We start from the raw sequence: 18,992 nt of genomic DNA, 5'->3' as shown, positions 1-18,992 counted from the left end.
CATGCTTCGGAGTTTTTACGTGTTTTGGAGTTTTTACGTGTTTCGGAGTTTGTACGTGCTTCAGAGTTCGTATGTGTTTTGAAGTTTGTATGTGCTTCAGAGTTTGTACGTGCTATGGAGTTTGTACGTGCTTCGGAGTTTTTACGTGTTTTGGAGTTTTTACGTGTTTCGGAGTTTGTACGTGCTTCAGAGTTTGTATGTGTTTTGAAGTTTGTATGTGCTTCAGAGTTTGTATGTGCTATGGAGTTTTTACGTGTTTTGGAGTTTGTACGTGCTTCAGAGTTTGTACGTGCTTCAGATTTTGTACGTGCTTCAGAGTTTGTACGTGCTTCGGAGTTTTTACGTGTTTTGGAGTTTTTACGTGTTTCGGAGTTTGTACGTGCTTCAGAATTCGTATGTGTTTTGAAGTTTGTACGTGCTTTGTCTGTAGGGCCACCGTAAATATACTTTTATTTATTCCACATAAAATGTAATAAATAAATCATGTAATACAAAAACCAACTATTCACATTTCAACTTTTAACTATTTAAATTTTCAGCTTTTTCCTTTGTGCAACAACACAAAACACTGCAAACCACAACACAATTAAATATAAATTAAAATATGAAAACAAAAAGAAGATGCATATTCTCTTTTATATGGACCTGCATGAATAAACTTTCTGAATCCTTTATCATGTGCAACTGAAAATAGTTGTGGATGATTACTATACCTTTCTAACTGCATCATTCCATGTTTGGCACTGATCACCACCTGCACTCATGTACATATCTATCCTCTTAGCACTTTTAATTCTTATTTTTATGTCTATTTAAGAGTAGTATAACAGTATGTTTGCACTAAGTACCGCAGCAATTTCCTAATATTGTAAACCTGCTCAACATTTGGCAATAAAACCCTTTCTGATTCTGATTTCTGATTCTAATGTGAAGTTGTTGTCCCTGGCTCTCTTTCTCTGTCTCTCCCTCCTGTTCTGTTCCTGTGCTGCTGAGTGTAACTACGGCCCCTCCCCCCTCATCCCAGGGTAAAGCACAAGGCTCGCGCAGTGTTGCCAACTTAGCGACTTTGTTGCTATATTTAGCGAGTTTTCAGACCCCTTAGCGACTTTTTTTTTCTAAAAAGCGACTAGCGACAAATCTGGCGACTTTTTCTGGTGTTATTGGAGACTTATTTATGACGACTTTTTGACGTGAAAGCCCGTATCGCTCCTACTCTCAACAAGCAGCAGGTGCTGCCGTGGGCACCTCACCTCGCCCGTGCCAAAGCACTCACAGGCGAAGGATAGTCCTCGCGCTGCTGCTATCAGGGTAGTAGATGTTCACACCTATGTGTCCAAACTGCAAATGAATCGCGCATGAGCGAAGCCGCTGCTCCCGCACTGACTGTAACGCAGTCAGTTCTTCTTTAACTGTTATGCTGTTTTGTGGATCACAAGGTTTAAAACTACTTATAAACACACACACACACACACACACAAAGAAAGTAACTCCACCAGAGTGCCTATTTCGGGTCACTTTTGCCGGTCCAAGCCCGGATAAAGGTGCAGGGTTGGAATTGTGACATTAAAAAAACATAATTGCTAAAAGAAATTTAATTTGTAGTTTGTAGTAAATGCATTTATGGTATTTTTTACTCACTTTATGTCTCTTCCACGATGTTATTTCTCTCTCCAACAACGTAAGTTACATGTCTGTGAAGGTTCTTACTCTCAGTCATCCAGGTCATCGTAGTCAAAGGAGCTTGCAAAGAAAACGCTTTTCCATTGCGTCTAAGTTCCATTGACCTTAGAACTGAAGAAGCTTCTCAGATGAGAGGTGAAACGTCTTCAAGCAACTTAAAGAAGTCCAGACGCTTTTCTTTGCAAGCTCCTTTGACAACGTAAGTTACAATTACATTAGCATGACCAATTATGCAAATTAGGCGATGACGTCATTTGGCGACTTCTAGCGATTTTTAGGACAGCCAATAGCGATTTTCCTCACTGAGGAGTTGGCAACACTGGGCTCGCGTGCGGAGTAAAGCGGAAAAAAGTGCGAGAGAGAGAGAGGGAGAGGGTGAGAGAAAGAAAAAAAAAACCACGGCTCGCGATGAGGAGCCGGCTCGCGTCTTTCACGTCAAAGAACCGGCTCTAAGAGCCATTTCGTTCGCGACCGACCCATCTCTGAATCATCTTCAAAACAAAACAGCCAAATGAGAAAGCTAGCATCTTCTTTATGTTATACTAGCTATGGCTTATTTAGCATCTAACAGATGCTAGCATTTTATTTAGCGTCTTATCAGATTGCTATCTACCAGATTAATACATTTTATGTGATATTCACAATTTAAACATTTAATGAATATATTTTCCCATATCATCAAAACTTACCTCACTTGTTAAGTCCACAGGCTCAAATGTGTGCCTTCAATACTCTTTGTTCTTCAGGCTCAAAAGTGTGGTCCATGTGTACATGTGATGGAGGCATGCACAGTGCCTGTAGGTGGTCTCAATTGCCATGCTGCAAGCATGTGCTCTGTACATGTGATTAAGGAATGGCATGGATATTCAAGTGTAATTGAATTGCATTTGTTTGTTTTTGTCAATATTATGCTAAAATATACTTTGCTCAACTATATTTAAGTTCCCTAAGAAGAGCCAACCTTCAATTTTGAAAATTCCCAGTATATTCCCATAAATTCCCGTTAATTCCCGTTTATTCCCATGGAAAGTTTCCATCTTTGAAAATTCCGGGAATTTTGCAACCCTAGTCATATGTCCTGTTGTGTTTGAGGACACAAATAAAAAAAACCAAAAAAAACAAACAGGTTTTGAAACACAGTGCTGCAAAAGGCCTTTTGTTGGTTATGTAGAGCAAGCAGCTAATGTTTTGCGGGAGACACTGTGTGCCAGCCGCTACATCCTGGTGTGTAGTAGCTGTATCACTGCTCTGCTTTGTTGGAGCCAGCCCAAGGTTTCTCTGCTGTTTAAATAAAGGCCAACAGAAAGGAAAGCTGATAGAAGACGCTGGGAAAGTAGTAGAAGTGACATATTGTGTTTAGATGAAAGAGGAAGAGAAAGCTGTTGATACATGATGTGAAAGGTGGGAGAATTATTGTTTTTCTTTTCTAAATGGCAGCACGAAGGAAGTCAAACTGCATGAAGGAGGTGGAAAAACCTCAAGAGAAAAGAGAAAGACGCCGGCTTCAGCAGCAGGAGCTCAGGGAGAAAAGAGCTCAGGTACACTGATGATGTTCTTTTTTTTTTTTTCTTCTTGCCATAGAGTTGATTACATTGAAGTGAGTATCTATTTGACATGAGAATAATTGTCATGTTGTCTGTCTCTGTCCTTCAGGAGGTGGACACCACCATCCCCAACTATGAGATCATGTACATGATCCGAGATTTCCGAGCCAGTCTAGACTGCCGGCCCCTGACCACAGCAGACCTGGTGAAAATTCTTCTTCGCTCCTGATCGGTAAGAATTGACCTTCATCCAAAGTTTAATAAATGTCCTTCTCATTGCACTGCCCAGATTGAAGAGCACAGAATATGCGTTTGTGTGAGGAAACGTCCACTCAACAAAAAAAGTGAGGTCTTTGATGAGTTTCGCCTCATGCTACGTGCTAAGTACTTTTTTATATTGTTGTATTTGAAAGTGTCGCCTCTGCTGTGTTTTAGAGTTGTCCATGAAGGATTTGGATGTGATCACCATTCCCAGTAAGGATGTGGTGATGGTTCATGAACCTAAACAAAAAGTGGACCTGACCCGCTACCTGGAGAACCAGACCTTCCGTTTTGACTACGCCTTTGACGACAGCACCACAAACGAGATGGTTTACAGGTTTGTGACCCGAAGCGACATCTGAGCTGTTAGATTTATTCAATTTCAAGTCAGATTCAGATTATGTGATGCAGCACACGATAAGCCTACCAAAGACACAGGCGGAGAATCTCTGCCAAGCAATGGCGCACAATCAAGAACAACCAGACTTTCCAGTATTTGCGGTATTTGTCTTAGCTTAGTTTTGAGAGATGTTTGCAGACAGCTATGTCTGGAAAAAAAAAATTGTTGAACGGTTTCTGATGCACAAACTACAAATGAACAAGTCAGTGTTTTGCCACAAATTATCAGCTAGGGGGAGGAAACCCTGGATCAGCGCAGCCACACTCATTGAGGGGTGCGACCTGGCCGCTCGGCCAGCGGAATTGGACCAAAATGTGTTGATTGTGATCGTTTTTTTGTTTTTTTTTAAATCATTTAGAAACATACTACAAAAGACTGTTTATCTATTTGCATTGTTACTAAACCAAACTAATTCAAATAATAGCCACAGTTTGACAATTTCAAGTTGCAAATTCATAGATAATAAAAAACTGAAATCTGTTTTTTTACATGTTAATATAATTCCTTTAGTCAGAAGAAAGGTGACTAACAAACAAAATTAGATGAATGAATTGTTAATATTTTCTGTATAAATTCAGGGAGGGAGTAGAGCATGACTGTGTTTTGTCTTCTCCTGCAGGTTCACAGCCAGACCTCTTGTGGAAACCATTTTTGAGAGAGGCATGGCCACCTGCTTTGCCTACGGACAGACAGGCAGTGGAAAAACACATGTGAGTTACAATTAATGTGCCTTTAAGAAAACAGAAGGCTTTTATCCTTGTAGTTGGAGTGCATCATATATAATTTGTGTATAAAATACATTTGAACTTGTATATATTTATTTTTTCATTGTGTCACAGACTATGGGTGGTGATTTCTCTGGGAAAAAACAAGACTGCTCTAAAGGAATTTATGCATTAGCTGGTAAGCACATCAGATGTAGCTCTTTGTTGACTGAAGGATAAGTTGGATCTGTTTTGGAATTCGATCTCTCATGTGTTTTTATGCAGCTCGGGATGTATTTCTCATGTTGAAGAAACCCAGCTACAAAAAGTTAGATCTACAAGTGTACGCAGCTTTCTTTGAAATCTACAGTGGGAAGGCAAGTGATGTGTGATCATTTTTTTCCTTCTTATTTTTTTCTTAAGGACAGTTTTTATCTTAGGATACATCACTGAAGATGCATACCAGTGCATCCAGGAGATTTGAAGAGTTTCAGTCAGGTTTCAGAGCTCATCACAGCACAGAAACAGCTTTAGTGAAGGTTACAAATGATCTTCTTATGGCCTCTGACAGTGGACTCATCTCTGTGCTTGTCCTGCTAGACCTCAGTGCTGCGTTTGATACTGTTGACCATAATATCCTATTAGAGCGATTAGAACATGCTGTAGGTATTACAGGTACTGCACTGCAGTGGTTTGTATCATATCTATCTAATAGACTCCAATTTGTACAAGTAAATGGAGAGTCCTCTTCACACACTAAGGTCAATTATGGAGTTCCACAGGGTTCAGTGCTAGGACCAATTCTATTTACATTATACATGCTTCCCTTAGGCAGCATCATTAGAAGACATAGCATAAATTTTCACTGCTATGCAGATGACACGCAGCTCTATCTATCCATGAAGCCAGGTAACACACACCAATTAGTTAAACTGCAGGAATGTCTTAAAGACATAAAGACCTGGATGGCCGCTAACTTTCTGCTTCTTAATTCAGATAAAACTGAGGTTATTGTACTCGGCCCTGAAAATCTTAGAAATATGGTATCTAAGGAGATTCTTACTCTGGATGGCATTACCTTGGCCTCCAGTAATGCTGTGAGGAACCTTGGAGTTATTTTTGACCAGGACATGTCCTTCAACGCACATATTAAACAAATATGTAAGACTGCTTTCTTCCATTTGCGCAACATCTCTAAAATTAGAAATATCCTGTCTCAGAGTGATGCTGAAAAACTAGTTCATGCATTTATTACTTCCAGGCTGGACTACTGTAATTCTTTATTATCAGGATGTCCTAAAACTCGCTGAAAAGCCTTCAGCTAATCCAAAATGCTGCAGCAAGGGTACTGACAGGGACTAGAAAGAGAGAGCATATTTCTCCTGTTTTGGCTTCCTTCATTGGCTTCCTGTTAAATCCAGAATTGAATTCAAAATCCTGCTCCTCACATACAAGGTCTTAAATAATCAGGCCCCATCTTATCTTAATGACCTTGTAGTACACATATCACCCTATTAGAGCACTTCGCTCTTGCACTGCAGGCCTACTTGTTGTTCCTAGAGTATTTAAAAGTAGAATGGGAGGCAGAGCCTTCAGTTTTCAGGCCCCTCTTCTGTGGAACCAACTTCCAGTTTGGATTCGGAGACACAGACACCATCTCTACTTTCAAGATTAGGCTTAAAACTTTCCTTTTGCTAAAGCATATAGTTAGGGCTGGACCAGGTGACCCTGAATCCTCCCTTAGTTATGCTGCTATAGACGTAGGCTGCCGGGATTCCCATGATGCATTGAGTTTTTCCTTCCAGTCACCTTTCTCACTCACTATGTGCTAATAGACCTCTCTGCATCGAATCATATCTGTTATTAATCTCTGTCTCTCTTCCACAGCATGTCTTTCATCCTGTTTTCCTTCTTTCACCCCAACCGGTCGCAGCAGATGGCCGCCCCTCCCTGAGCCTGGTTCTGCCGGAGGTTTCTTCCTGTTAAAAGGGAGTTTTTCCTTCCCACTGTCGCCAAAGTGCTTGCTCATAGGGGGTCATATGATTGTTGGGTTTTTCTCTGTATTTATTATTGTGCTATCTACTGTACAATATAAAGCGCCTTGAGGCGACTTTTGTTGTGATTTGGCGCTATATAAATAAAATTGAATTGAAAATTGAAAGTGTCTTTATAGTTAAACTCTGGCTGAGCCAGTGACGCCTAGGAAGAGACTAGGTGACAACCAAGAAAAGTTTGGTGACCACTGGAGAGACAGATGACAGCTCGGAAAGACGGCTCTAGGGGCAGGGTGGGCTAGCATCCCGGTCTGCAGTTTTCGTGAGAAAGCACCCCAAAAAGCTACGGAAAGCCCTACAGAAAGATACCCCCAGGAGATCCCGAGAGGGGGGGAGGATGAGGTCTCCAATCGGACGGACTCAAGGTTAACGACCAACGCAATGGAAAGGACTATGAGTAAGACATGTATCTGCGGCAAGCTGTGTAAGAACCAGCGCGGCCTAAAGGTCCATCAGGCTAGAATGAAATGTTTGGAGCGGGAGAGTGAGGTGCAACGCACAGGTCCTGAACCTGGTGAGACGCAGGAGGAGCCCGGCCCGGAGGCACCCCACAGAGCCCAGTCCCTCCACGCACCGGACTCTTCCAATCCAAGCAGTGTAGTTCCACAACAGCGGATTAAGTGGCCCCCAGCCAGCAGCCGGAGCGAGTGGCAGAAGTTTGATGAGGATGTTTCCAACATCATACAAGCTGTGGCCAAAAGAGATGCTGACAGCAGGCTTAAAACAATGACCACCATCATAGTCAGCTACGCCTCAGAAAGGTTTGGCCTGACTGAGAAGTGTAACAACAAGACCCCTTACACCATGAACCGCAGGGCCATGAAGATTCATCGACTGCGCCAGGAGCTTAGGAGCCTTAAGAAGCAGTTTAAGAACGCTGATGCGGAGGAGAAGCAAGCTTTAGAGGAACTGCATAACATCTTGCGGAAGAAGCTGATTACCCTCCGTAGAGCAGAATGGCACAGGAGGCGGGGAAGAGAGAGAGCCAGGAAACGTGCAGCTTTTATTGCTGATCCCTTTCGCTTTTCCAAACAATTGCTTGGGGTTAAGCGAAGCGGCCAGTTGGAGTGCTCAGCAGAGGAGGTGAATAACTTCCTTCATGAGACCATGAGTGACCCACTGAGGGAACAAGACTTGGGACCAAACAAAGCTCTCATCAACCCTGCCCCACCATCAGTAGAGTTCAAGTTGACGGAGCCAAGTTTGAAGGAGGTGTGTGAGGTCATCAAGGCAGCCCGCTCAGCATCCTCCCCAGGTCCCAGTGGCGTACCGTACCTTGTTTATAAGCGCTGCCCAGAGCTGCTTCGCCACCTGTGGAAGATCTTAAAGGTGATATGGTGGAGAGGGAGAGTCGCTGATCAGTGGAGGTACGCAGAGGGAGTCTGGATTCCCAAAGAGGAGGACTCGAAAAACATAAACCAGTTTCGGAGCATCTCGCTATTGAGCATGGAGGGTAAAGTGTTTTTTAGCGTTGTCTCCCAGAGATTGACCGAGTTTCTCCTTAGAAACAATTACATTGATCCATCAGTTCAGAAGGGGGGGATCCCAGGAGTTCCTGGTTGCCTAGAGCACACTGGTGTAGTTACACACCTTATAAGAGAAGCCCATGAGAACAGAGGCGACCTAGCTGTATTGTGGCTGGACCTGACTAATGCATATGGGTCGATTCCACACAAACTGGTTGAGCATGCTTTACACCTCCACCATGTCCCCAGCAAGATCAAGGACCTGATCCTGGACTATTACGCCAATTTCAGGCTTAGGGTCACTTCTGGGGCAGTTACTTCAGGCTGGCACCGCCTCGGGAAAGGTATAATAACAGGCTGTACCATCTCAGTCACGCTCTTTGCCCTTGCAATGAACATGGTGGTAAAGGCTGCGGAGGTGGAGTGCAGAGGGCCGCTAACAAGGTCAGGTGTTCGTCAGCCCCCTATCAGAGCCTTTATGGATGACCTCACCATTACAACATCATCAGTCCCAGGGTGTAGGTGGATCTTGCAAGGTCTTGAGAGACTCATCTCATGGGCAAGGATGAGTTTTAAACCTTCCAAGTCAAGATCGATGGTACTGAAGAAGGGCAAGGTGACAGACAAGTTCCGGTTCTCAATCTCAGGAACCATTATTCCATCCATAACAGAACAACCAGTCAAGAGCTTGGGGAAACTCTTTGACTCCAGCCTGAAAGACTCTACTGCCATTCAGAAGGCAAATGAGGAGCTGGGAGCGTGGCTCATTAAGGTGGATAAGTCCGGCCTGCCTGGAAGATTTAAAGCCTGGATCTACCAGCATTCCATCCTGCCCCGAATCCTGTGGCCCTTGCTTGTCTATACAGTTCCAATAACTACTGTGGAATCCCTGGAAAGGAAGATCAGTGGCTTTCTTCGTAAGTGGCTGGGACTTCCCCGCAGTCTCACCAGCGCTGCCTTGTATGGGGCAAGCAACAGCTTGCAGTTACCCTTCAGTGGCCTCACAGAAGAGTTCAAGGTGGCTCGCACACGAGAAGCCCTACAGTACAGAGATTCTAAAGACTGCAAGGTGGCATCAGCAGGTATTGAGGTAAGGACAGGAAGAAAGTGGAAGGCTGAGAAAGCAGTTGAGGTGGCAGAGTCACGCCTAAGGCAGAAAACACTGGTGGGGGTCTTAGCAACAGGGGGAGCAGGCTTGGGGTACTTCCCAAAGGCCCAGGTCAGCAGGGCACAGGGAAAGGAGAGACACCAGCTACTCCAGGAAGAGGTCCGAGCAGGTGTGGAGGAGGAGTGTTGGGGTTCAGAAATTGAGGGAGGAATCCAAAATAATGACCACTGATCCTGCCGGGTGCAATTAGACGACATTTTAATGAATACACATGTGGAGTCCAACACTGTGCAGATTCAGTGTTGAACTGTCTTACAATAGTCAAAACCAAGGCTTTATAGGGTTGGGGTGATACTGCTCCCCCCCCTCTCAGACACAATACAGCATACGTCAATCCAAAACCACAAATGTTCTGTCGACAACTTTTAACATAGTTTAAAAGAACATTGTCTTCGCGTCGAAGCCAGGTGTCTTCCTGTTGTCCCCGGACGCTCGCTTATCTGTCTGGAACATCAGGCACACGTTCTGCACAAACTTTCACATAGGCAGGCACAATTTTGCAGTTGCAAGCAAAACATGATTAAACTCTTACCTATATCAATGAGTCTATCTAATATGTGTGTGTATGTGGGTGTCAGGTTCTGCTGCCCTTTATTTTACCCTTCACTTCATCAGCTAAACCTTGTAACCTTTCCACCAGACAGAAGGCCAGCACGTACACAACTGAAACTATGTGTGTGCATGTGTGTCTCGTCCTTAAATGCTCTCTCATCTCACCCTTTGCACTTCTGACCTTTCACCAGACCAGAGGCTCATCCTTACATGTAATAACCTAACTGGAACTATATATGTAATCTACTGAATAAATGTTTTAATCAAAAACCTCTATTAAAAGCTTAATCCAAAGATATAGATACATAAAAGATACTACAGATTCATAACCTACTCACAGTACTTGCACTCAGACTCTGCTTTTGGTTTCACTTTTGCAAAGCATGCCGTTTCCTGTCAGCCTGCAACTCAGTTTCTCACCCACTGAAGACTTCAGTGTAAGAATATAAAAACATTCAAAAGCCTTTAAAATTATAGATTCAACTCAACAGTTTAAAGTGGTTCTTACTGGACCTGTAATAAAAGCTTAATTGGGTGCCAATATGTTTAAACATCTAAATGCAGTATCAATATTAATAATTAATGGAATAGTAATAATGATCATAAAAATAGCAGCAAATAATAGCAGCATAACACTTTACTCCTCCTGACACTCCCTCTCTTGACGTCTCTTTCAGAGACGTCACCACACCGTTTTCTTGTGTCACTCCTCGGCCCACTCATACCCGGTGAGAGACCCCTTACACTTGTGAATCTCCAGTGGTCTGTCCCTTTTCTGGGTCCCTCTCTTGTGGAAATCTACTCCTGTAAAGGATAGAAAACACTTTCTCCCTACTACGGCTTCCCTACCTTATGTCCATCGATTGTTCTCTTTATTCAAACCTGATTCAACCTAATATTACTCAAAACATGAACCTCTATATATTATCCAACATTACTCATCATTTGTAAAACTCTTAAAGCGCTGCTCTCACGTCTCTGCATGTGCTTCCTGTTGCTCCCTTATCTGATCATCAACATCCTGTGCACAAAACTGTCGCTGCTGCAAGTGCCTTAACTCTCATCTAAAGCCACCTATCACAAGAAAATCACAAGAAAATCATTATAAGCGCCTATTCTACTAAAGGATCAAAGAAAAAACAACCACTTTAATCAACTAAGTGTAAGCACATAATTAATTACTCCTCAATAAATTTCATCATAGCTAAAAGTTCCCTAAAACAACTTCTATGTGTTAACCCCAACTCCATTTTAAAAACTCACAGTTCCTGTGTTATTTCGATTCTTGGTATAACATTTTATTTCATTTTGCTGCTCTTAATGTAATGATACATTCTAATTTATACTTTATCAGACTTAACCAAAATATATAAGCTTTCTCCCTTTGCTTCTGTTTTAAACAAAAAAAACTTGGGCACTTCAACAAGCATTCAATATTCTGTAACTGTATTCATATAATAAGACTAATTTAGAGCTGCATGTGTTCTCTCAATCTTTTACATGTCACAAAGTTTAGTTACAAGCAAACTCCTATTCAGTTCCTTTTTTCTGTCACTTGTTATTGGGCCAACTCAAATTCAGATAAAAGCTAAAGGAATTTCAGGCCCTTGGCCTCAAATCAATACTGTCATGTGTGTTAAGAACTCCATATGTCTGTAAGCGTGTGCAATCCTTCAATAACCCAGGTCATTCTCACAGTAGATTGGCTAATCATTAACGCTAACCAAAAGTTTTTAACCCTCAAGAGACGACTTTCTGAGCCACAACTCCTTTAAAGGCACAAAATGCAATGTGTATAAAATCATTTCTATGTATATAATCTTCAATGCTATTCATTTGGGTCAGTGACACTTTTAACATCCTCATAAAAAGCTCTCCTCTACCCTAGAAATAAATCTATTTAATATCTGTTTCTAAAGCCTACATTATAACAACTTATTCTAAACGTCAAAAGGAATCACACATTTTCTACTCGTAAAATCTTCACTAATCTTCCCCGTTATTATTATTATTCCCACAGTTTCCCTTTAAGTTTGGTGTACAACTTCTTATGAACACCAGCAATTTATCTTCTAAACCGAATTCAGTTCATTTTAATCCTTTCTTTAAAAATAACAATTTCTGCCTCAGTGCTACCATATCTAAATTATCAACAAACCCCAAAATAAATGTCATTACATGATCCTAAAACTTATTTCAATCCCCCCTTTAGAGTAAGTAGAGCTGTAGGCCTTAAGCAGCAGGGAGCATGGACAAGGTGGGACAAGGTGGGAGAGCACCTTGCAGCGCAAGGTCACCTGGGCAAACATCATGCAGGCAGACTTCCACCGGATCCGATTCCTAGTGCAAGCAGTATACGACACTCTGCCAAGCCCAGCAAACCTCCATCTGTGGGGGAAGAGCGAGACACCTGTCTGTCCCCTGTGCTCTGGAAGAGGGACCCTAGAACACCTCCTTAGCAACTGCCCAAGGGCCCTGGCCGATGGTTGGTAACGTTGGCGGCACGACCAGGTGCTCAGAGTAGTTGCTGAAAAGATTGCCTCAGCAATCAGCACCAGCAAGCATCATCATGCTCCGAGGAAGGCAATTTCTTTCATTAAGGCTGGAGAGAAACCCCAGGTGCGCCCACATTTAACAACTGGCCTCCTCAACACAGCCTCTGATTGGCAGCTACAGGCTGACCTGGGTAAGCAGCTAAAGTTCCCTCAGAACATTGCAAAACATCCTCCGGCCAGACACGATAATTATTTCTGAGGCCTCAAAACAGCTGATCATGCTGGAACTCACAGTGCCCTGGGAAGAGCGGATCGAGGAGGCCAATGAAAGGAAACGAGGAAAGTTCCAGGAACTAGTGCAGGAGTGCAGGGGAAGGGGCTGGAAGACTTTCTATGAAGTGGGTTGTAGGGGCTTTGCAGGACGATCACTCTGCAAAGTCCTAGGCCGGCTGGGCGTGGCTGGGGTAGCCAAGAAGAGGGCCATCCAGGCTGTGAGTGAAGCGGCAGAGAAAGCCACAAGGTGGCTGTGGATCAAGAGGGCTGATCCGTGGGTAGCTACTGGTACGCAAGTCGGGGCCTGATCACCCCCGGCTGGGTCGCCTGGACGAGGGTGTATGATGTTGTGAGACCCGAAACACCTGAGGACCCCAGGATACATCACTGAAGCAGGGCTACAAAGCCATCTCACACCCGGCTTTTGGGAAGTCTGACCACAACGCCATCTTCCTCATCCCCCAGTATAAACAAAACATACGGAGGGAAGAAGTAAACACAAGGGAGGTGAAACGGTGGTCTGCCCCATCAGAAGCTACGCTACAGGACGCACTCGACGACGTCGACTGGGACATGTTCAGAGCATGCGCAGTCAACATCAACGAGTTTACGGAAGTAGCAGTAAGCTTCATCAACATGCTAGCGGAGGAGATTATCCCCACTGCGAGAGTCACCACATTCCCTAACCAGAAACCGTGGATGGACAGATCGATCCGCGCTGCAGTAAACGCCAGGACCGCCACCTACAACGCGGGTCTCGCCACTGGCGATATGAGCGCCTACAAAGCGGCATCATACGGCGTGCGGCGCGCGAGAGATGCCAAACGCCGGTACCGGGAGCGTGTGAGTCCCGCTTCCACCAGGGCGACACACGGAGTATGTGGCACGGACTATGCACCATTACGGACTACAAACCCAGGGACACTGCGCCGATCAACGCCGACTCTGCATTCACCAATGAGCTGAACCAGTTCTACGCCCGCTTCGAGGTTAGCCAGGCGGCTAATGCCATCTACCGCTGGACTACCGAGGACAATGACGTCATCAACGAGAGACCGGTGACCAGCTTCATGGAGCATGACGTCCGGCGGCATTGAGGAGAGTGAACACAAGGAAAGCGGCGGGGCCAGACGGCATCACCGGCCGTCTGCTGCGCTGCTGTGCTGACCAGCTAGCAGGTGTGTTCACTTACATCTTCAACGAGTCCCTGGCGAAGTCTGTGGTCCCCACATGCTTCAAAAGATCCACCATCATCCCGGTGCCCAAGAACAGCAAACCCTCATCCCTGAACGACACCGCCAGTTGCGCTGACCTCGGTAGTCATGAAGGTGTTTGAGAGGCTGCTGAAGAACATCATCTCCTCCTCCATCCCAGACTCCACAGATCCGCTCCAGTTCGCCTACCGACCCAACAGATCCACTGAAGACGCCATCGCCCATGTCCTGCACACCACCCTCAGCCACGTGGACAAGAAACAGGGTAACTATGTGAGAATGCTGTTTGTTGATTACAGTTCAGCGTTTAACACAATAGTGCCCAGCAGACTGTTCACAAAGCTGAGGGACCTGGGACTCAACAGCCGCCTGTGTGCATGGGTGTTGGACTTCCTCACCGGCAGAACTCAGGTGGTGAGGGTGGGTGGGTGTGTCTCCAACAGCATCACCATCAACACAGGAGCACCACAGGGTGTGTCCTCTCGCCACTGCTCTACTCCCTCTACACTTCGGACTGTGTGGCCACCCACGGCTCCAGTACCATTGTGAAGTTTGCTGACGACACAGTGGTGTTGGGTGCCATCTCCAACAGCGATGAGGCGGCCTACATGGACGAAGTGAAGAATTTGGCATCATGGTGCCAGGACAACCACCTCCAGCTGAACGTCAGCAAGACCAAGGAGCTGGTGGTGGACTTCAGAAGGAGTCAGCACAGAGACTACAAACCCATTTTCATCAATGGAGCTCCAGTGGAGAGGGTGCAGTCCTTCAAATATCTTGGTGTCCACATCTCCTCAGACCTGACATGGGCTGCCCACATTCAGGTCCAGACCAAGAAGGCTAGGCAGCGCCTGTATCACCTCCGACAACTAAGGAAGTTCAGGGTCTCTCCAAAGATCCTCAGGATCTTCTATACAGGCGCTGTGGAGAGTATCCTCACACAGAACATGACAGCGTGGTTCGGGAACAGCTGTGTGAAGGACCAAAAAGCTCTCCAGAGAGTAATCCGTACAGCAGAACGCTGCTGCAGGATTGCTCTCCCCCCACTTCAGGACACCTACACCAGGGGATGCCGGACTAGAGCAACGCAGATACTGAAGGACCCGTCCCATCCTGGCAACAAACTGTTCCAACTTCTACAATGTGGTAGAAGGTTCCACATCATCCAGGCAAGGACAGAGAGACTCAAGAAGAGCTTTTATCCTCAAGCCATCCGGGCCCTAAACCACCCCCCCCCCACACACACACGCCATCTCACATCATCTATAATTGACTGAGACTCTCCTCCAGATACTCAATTCCTTTAACTTCCTTTAACTTTAAATATGTCTATATTGTCCATTCTGTAAAATAGTCAGATGTCTATTCATATTAATGTACAGAATTCACCTGCTGCTGCTTCTACAGCACATTCACCCAATATATATACTATATATATATATTTATAATGTTATTCCTCTACCCCCCCCCATGTTTTTGCACATGTCGAGGATCGTGTCAGGATACATTTCACTGTGTGTTATACTTGTATAACTATGCATGTGACAAATAAAGAACCTTGAACCTTGAAGATGCGTACCAGTGCATCCAGGAGATGTGTCTATATAGTATAGTATCTAATGCTGACAGAACTGTGTTTGTAGGTGTTTGACCTGCTGAATCGTAAAGCTAAGCTGAGGGTACTGGAGGATGGGAAACAGCAAGTGCAGGTGGTGGGGCTGCAGGAGAAGGAGGTCAAGTGCACAGAGGATGTCCTGAAACTCATTGAAGTGGGAAACAGCTGCAGGTATGACAGCAGGAACTTTCAGGAATCTCGAGACTTTGAGTTCTTGTATTTGATCAGTGATCAGATCAAAACTCTGAAACTCGCTTTATTGTCATGCAGACGCCGTCTAGCACAATATTCATGTTCTTTGAGGATGTTTTTCCTTCTCCTAAAGTTATTAATTTTTGCCCTCGCTGCTGCTGCTTCTTCTTCATCATCTTGATCACCCCCAAAAGAACATCAGGGCAGACGTCAGCCAACGCCACTGCCTCGCAGCCACGCCGTATTCCAGATCATTCTCCGGAGGAAGGGAAGATGCATGGAAAGTTCTCCTCATCGATCTTGCGGGCAATGAGAGGGGGGCGGATACATCGAGCGCTGACCGGCAGACTCGTCTGGAGGGAGCAGAGATCAACAAAAGCTTGTTAGCCCTGAAGGTCTGCATGCAGTGAAGGGATAGCTGAGTAGCTGACTCCTAAGTGTTGGCTACCTCTTCATTTAGTTTTTCTGTTGATTTGTAAAATAACAAAGAAATGTCATGTATACTTTTCCATTTGTTTTTTTTTTTTTTTTAATTTTACCAAGGATGTCTCTCTTGTTGTTTCAGGAGTGTATCAGAGCTCTGGGTCGTAACAAGCCCCATACGCCATTCAGAGCCAGTAAGCTCACCCAGGTCCTCAGAGACTCCTTTATTGGGGAAAACTCACACACATGCATGGTCAGTCCTCTGTCTTCATAAACAGTCTTTGGCCATGTTATCACATCTCTTCCACAGGTTAATAAATATGAAATAAATCTGAATGACATATTCTTTTTCCTCCAGATTGCAACCATTGCTCCTGGGATGACATCCTGTGAGACAACACTCAACACACTACGCTACGCTAACAGGTGGGGTTGAGATAACCCACTCCAGTGATTTGGACAGTATCTTCTTGCTACAGGAACCTCTTGGATTATTCACCTTTATGAAACTTTAGCTCTTTTGGATTCCTCTGTAATATCCAGTGGCTTTTATAAAATCTGAAATTAGCTGTACTACTCCAAATTTCTCTGCTTACTCTTGTTCGTTCTGACTCTTGTATCCTCTTCCCTTTTTTTCCTACTTTCTTTCCTTCTTGTTTCCCGCCCTCTGCTGCTCTGTGTGCTGGTATGATGGCTGTGTAGAGTGAAGGAGTTTGGGATTAGTCCGTCAGACATCCAGCGGCTCTGTGGCTGAAGAAACACAGGCAAATTGGATGCAAGTTCAGCCACTCAGCCAATTAAATTTGTGCATTCTGGGTGCTAAACACTGGGACTCTGCAGCCCTGACAGCGTAGAGTTACACGTGAAAAGACAGTAGAAAGAAGAAGAAAGATAGCAATGTAGAAAAAAGGGGAGAAATACAGATGATAGCACTGGAGAAAGTGGAGAAAAAGAAAATAGAAAAACAGTGAATTGAAGAAAGGGAGTGAAAAATCAGGAAAAAAAATATGGCTGTGCAAAAAAAGAAACATGGAAAGTGAAATAAATAAGTGCAATAAATAAGTTAAGATACTTTATTTTTAATAAATCAGATTGTAATGTATACATTGTTGGTAATAGGATAGGTAATTAACAATGATAACAGAATAGGAATAGAAATCTTTAACAAGTAAAAAGTACTGTAGCTCCTTTGCTGGTAACTCGCGATACACAAGCAGACTAGTGACTCAGAAAGCTAAAATTAGCGAATAATCTCTAGCGACATAGGCTACATTAGCTAATGTTTTCGATGCGATGAGAACAAATGAGAACAAGCAGACACTTTATAAGTCAAAACATCACCCCTGCATTATCAGAACAGTTTGAACTTTTGCTCTATTTCAGATAAATAAAGTGTACTAAATCATGATTTGTGTCATGTCAGAAAGAATAAAGTAGTGCTGGCACAGCCTTCCAAGATCTCTCTAGCTCTCACTTATATGTTAAAGCTAGTTAACCAGCTACGAGCAAAACTTGGAACAAAACAAATAGCAAGAGGTCTCTTTACTGTCACTGGGCTGGGTCTCTGACCTAATGCTTTCTGTATCTTTTGTCCTCTTTTGTCATTTTTAGGAGATAATGTTGAGTTAGGATTACTGGTTTGTTTACCTTGGGTTCAGTTTAGTATGTTATCCTGGGTCATCTGCATTGGTTTCATGTATTTCTTGTCTGCATGTTTTCATGTTGCTCATGTCATGTCCTCATGTTTCCTGTTTTATTTTGAAAGGGTCTGGTGTGTTCTTGTTCATTGTGACTTTCCCGTAGCCTCATTAGGTTCATGTGTGTCAGCTGTTTCCCCATGTGTTCCCACTCCCCCTGGTCACCTCATGTGTATTTAAGTACTCTGTTTTTTGGGTTTCATTGTCAGTTTGTCCGTTGTCCTCCTCACAGTCTTCATAGTTATCGCAGTATTTCATAGTTTTCATGTTTATCTCCTGTCACCAGCCGAATAAAGGCTCGTTCTGTGTTGAATCCAGCTCCGTCTCCTGCAGTGTCTGCTTTTGGGTCCTTTTCAAAATTACACCGGCGCATCCCGCTATGTCATTTACTACAGTTCAGATTCACAGATCTGCCCGAGGTAACACAGGTGAAGAAGCCACGCTGCTAGCAAATCAGCTACAAGCTAAGCTAAACTAGTGAACCTCAAAAGGCACAATGAATGCTGTTAATATAATTAGCTGGTGTTTCAGAATAGGGTGTGCTTTGAATAAAGCGCAAGAAGATTACACTACAAAATCAGATGTAATCTAAAAGCTCTGGATTACACAAAAACACCACTTTGCGTTGGAAAAGCAGGAAATTATACTGTAGAGAGAGCCAATTCCAAGTTAAAGTAAAAAGGAAAGAAGAATACACTTAAAATAGTCTTATAAGAGATTTCAGCACCAAACCCGAAAAACAAATGAATACACACAAATTAGGTCAGGAGGAAAGACTGAGACTGAAAAAAACAAACTCAGGGCGGGCCAGTTATCTGCCACAACTGGTTCAGGTAGAACAAGGAAATAGAAGAGTCTTCTAAGAAGTTTCGCACCAAACCAGAAAAAGAATCAAACCCACACAATGTACTTTCTGTTGGCAGCACACCTTACTTTGTGAAGTATGAATGGTAACAACAATGTGTTATTCATGTTCCAAATGATACAGCTTAACATCAAATTATTACCATTTCTCAACCTAACTTACACATGCATTTGAGATGACCGTTTGATTGTTTCATTACAGTCATCTAACTGTCAAGAAATAAAAGTGCTCAATTATGTAAAGAAAAACAAAGACCGAAGTCTGACACATAAGTTACGTGTAAATTCAAACAGAGATCCTGGAAACACGATTAGCTTTCTTGGTCACCCTCCTGGCCTACTTGCATGGCTACTCAGCAAGAAGGCAAAAGTGAAAAATTCTCTGTGCTC

The 18,992-nt window shown here is 43.9% G+C and overlaps 1 pseudogene; it reads left to right on the top strand.

The window, feature by feature from the left end:
• Nucleotides 1-2,040: 2,040 nt before the first annotated feature.
• On the top strand, nt 2,041-18,488 carry LOC116332726 (annotated as a pseudogene).
• Nucleotides 18,489-18,992: the final 504 nt, after the last annotated feature.

This window comes from Oreochromis aureus, linkage group 12, assembly GCF_013358895.1.
Source record: "Oreochromis aureus strain Israel breed Guangdong linkage group 12, ZZ_aureus, whole genome shotgun sequence".
NCBI classification, from domain to species: domain Eukaryota; kingdom Metazoa; phylum Chordata; class Actinopteri; order Cichliformes; family Cichlidae; genus Oreochromis; species Oreochromis aureus.
The sequence above is the reverse complement of the archived record's forward strand: the minus strand, read 5'-3'. Positions and strand labels throughout refer to the sequence as shown.